Genomic DNA, 3,458 nt, shown 5'->3' with positions numbered 1-3,458 from the left:
GTAGATTAGGGGTAATTGTCAAAGTCAAACAAAATAACCATAGTCTGAGTCATTTATTTGTAAGGTAGTCAGAGATAAGCATAAATTGGTTGTGCTACAGTTATGAACATAATGTAAAAAAATCTGTGCTTTCTGATGGTCTTAGGCGACCCCGTGAGAGGGTTGTTCTACCTCTAAGGGGTCATGACTCACATGTTAGGACCCACTGCCTTAGAGGGTAGACTGTCCCCCTCCTCTGCTCTGAGGCATCAGCATAGGAGCACTTGGCTCCAGGCTTCCTCTTGCTCTACCCTGGACCAGCCTCCTCTCTGGGTGCTTCTGTAGGTCCTCATCATAGCCACCCTGATGGACATCTTTTGATCATCCACAAATCTCTGAGTCAGTGTCTGGGCTTGGTTTCTACCCCTGGAAGATCTTCAGAAAAGAGAGAAGAGTACTGGACCCCTTCTTACCTTCTTGGTCCCAGCAGCCTTCCAAGCCCCTCCCTGGCTGCTGGAACCTCAAAACCACACCATGCAGCACTCCTCCCCACAAGCAGACAAAGGCAGTTTCCTGTAAAGAATCTTGTGTCATTCTGGGAGATGGGGAAGGGAATTTGAGAAGCTCCATAGCACCACCTCCCACCATCCCTCACCTGTAGTCATGGTAGAAAATCACCTACTCAGAGGAATGGAAGGAATGTTGGTGATCACCTATTCAGGGCTATGTGGGAATGTCTAAAAATAGCAGTCAAGATACTGTGCTACAGAGGACTCCTAGTGGAAGAGACATCCTCAGCCTCCTTAGGAAACCATCCTCAGCATCAGTGACATCTTCCTGTTGTCCCAGCACCTCCGGGTCCAGCTGCAACTGGACACTGGACAAAAAGTGCATATCTGGGGTGGGGAAGTGTTGGGAGCCGACTCTATGCAGAAAGCAGCTATCATCTTTGCAGCCATCTTGAGCCATATACCCTGACAAGAGACTTGTTTTCAACAGCCCACAACAGCTGAGCACACTCTGATAAATATCTTGTTTTTCAGATATATGTCAGTATCTTGTTTTGTTGTATAGGCATGTGGCAAAGTGTCTTCACCTGCATTCTCCTGCTTGTGCTTATATATACCCAGGATTTCCTTTCAATAAACGGGACTTGATCAGACTTTGTCTGTCTTGTCTCCATTCTTCGAGTCTCTTGCCCTTCCATCCCCACTCTCTCTCTTGCCTGTTGACTGACCTGTGGACCGGTGCAGCAGTGCTGGCCAGGTTATCTTGGCGCTCGATGTGGGGCAGAGTTGGCTCTCTTTTTACAGTGGTTGCCGGTTTGCAGAAGTAGGATCTGCACTTAGAGTAGGTTGAAGACAGAAAACATGGAGGCAGAGATCACAGTTCTTTGAAAAAAGCTCGAAGAGTGTGAAGACGAGCAACTGAAAGCTGCACAGTATGGCCTACAGCTACTGGAGAGGCAGAAGGAATTGCAGAGGCAATTGGATAAATGTCATGAAGAAATGACGGTCACAGTGGAGAATTATAACCAAGAGAAGTATGCCCTTCAAAGAGAGTGTAAAGCCCTGGAACAGCAACAGAAAACGCAGCTGGAGCACTTAGAAATGCAGCTACACAGAAGCCACAGGCAGGAAGAGAATGACCTGAAAAACAAGTTAGAAAATCTGAAAGTGGAATTAGATGAAGCAAGACTTAGCGAAAAGCAGCTGAAGCTGGATCACCAGGGGGACCTTCTCTCTCACAAGTCAGAGGAGCTCCGGCTAATGTCTGAGCAGCGAGTACCCAATAGCATGTTTTCAGAGCTGCTGGCTCTGCAGACTGAGCTAACTGAAATGGAAGGTGTGAAGAATGCCCTCAAAGAAGAAGTGAATGAACTGCAGTACAAGCAAGAGCAGCTGGAATGTCTCAACACTTCCTTACTGCACCAGGTCAACCGGCTTAAAGACGACAAAGAGGAGTGAGAGAGGGAAGCCTTCTCTTACTATAATGCCTTGGAGAAGTGCGCATAGAAAATCAGGATCTTCAGGTACAGCTGGGTCATGCACTCCAGCAGGCGGCAGACCCCAACAGCAAAGGAAACTCTCTGTTCCCAGAGGTAGAAGATGGAAGGGTGGCAATGGAGCACCAGCTCAACTTGATGAAAGACAAATATCAGTCACTGAAGAAGCAAAATGCATTCACCAGAAATCAGATGATGAAGATAAAGTTACAAATCTCCACATTGCTGAGGATGAGGGGAATCACAAACCGAATTTGAGCAGCAGAAATGGTTGTTTGCCATGGTAGAACAGAAGAACGGTAAAATAAAACACCTTTTACAGGAAATTAATGAACTGGAGAAATTCAAGAACTTACATGAAAGTATGGAATCTAAGCCTTCCACATCAGACAACACTTGTACTCTAGAAGACAGCACCTATTATACAGACTTACTTCAGCTGAAGCTTGATAAACTAAACAAAGAAAATGAAAGCATAAAGGATGAACTGTCCATCCAGAGGGTGAAGGCGTTATTTGAGAGCCAGCAGGCCCTGGATATTGAGCGGAAACTGTTTGCAAACGAAAGACACCAGCAGCTCTCAGAAAGTGAAAACACGAAGCTGAGAGCCAAGGTCGATGAGCTGAAGCTCGAACCTGAAGAGAAAATTGAAGCACCTGTACTCAAAAAGAGGCGTGAGGTGCTGCCATTTGATACAATCACCTCAGAAGAAACAGCTGCTGCCAGTGCCACTGGGGAAGAAGTTTCTAGACTCCCGCTCCAGAGGGAGGAGGAGTCCTGTCTTAATAACTTAAAAGATAGTCCCCCCTTTTAAATTTTTTTTCAAAAGGGAAGGCTGGGAAAACTTACGGAAACCGTGCCTGCTTTAGGTCAGAACAAAGGACCCCAGCCTCCCTTTCCCGTCTTTGGATACTCAACAGACATTTGGTTGAGTTCCTGTCTTAGGATGGTGAGGTCTCCCAGTTAGGAGCAAGGGTCTTGAGGTGTTCTCTTACCCGTCATTGACTATATGGCTTAGCACATAGGTTCGGGGTTAATCCTCATCAGCCTTGATGACAGAAGTTTTAGAATCCCCTACTCTCAGCCTGTAATAACAGACCTGTATGGGTTTCATTTGAATAGCGTCTATCTGTTGTCGTACAAAAGTCATCAGTTTGTTGAACAGCATGGACCTGAGAGACAAGAGACTTAACAATGCCTGAATGGTCGGTATAAAAGCAACACTCTTTTATAAGGGCAGCACACAAGCCCCCTGTTGGAGAAGTAAAAGGTCTAAGCCTTGTACCCACAAATTTTGAATTAATAGAAGAAATTATACCAATGAAACCGTTGAATTTGTATCAGCTTAGTAACAATTACACGGATTTCTACCAATAGATTATGGCTATAAAATCAATTTTAGCTATTCCTCCCTGTTCTAATAAAACCATTACTTTTTTTCTGGAAAGACAGCCTATTAACCACCTCAGTCCCC

General features: G+C 45.4%; 1 pseudogene; it reads left to right on the top strand.

The window, feature by feature from the left end:
- Positions 1-1,349: 1,349 nt before the first annotated feature.
- LOC114617521 lies at positions 1,350-2,798 on the top strand (annotated as a pseudogene).
- Positions 2,799-3,458: the final 660 nt, after the last annotated feature.

The sequence above is a fragment of the Grammomys surdaster genome, unplaced genomic scaffold (genome assembly GCF_004785775.1).
Source record: "Grammomys surdaster isolate TR1022 unplaced genomic scaffold, NIH_TR_1.0 137, whole genome shotgun sequence".
Taxonomy (NCBI): Eukaryota; Metazoa; Chordata; class Mammalia; order Rodentia; family Muridae; genus Grammomys; species Grammomys surdaster.
Note: the sequence above shows the minus strand (reverse complement) of the source record. Positions and strands in the feature narration are given on the sequence as shown.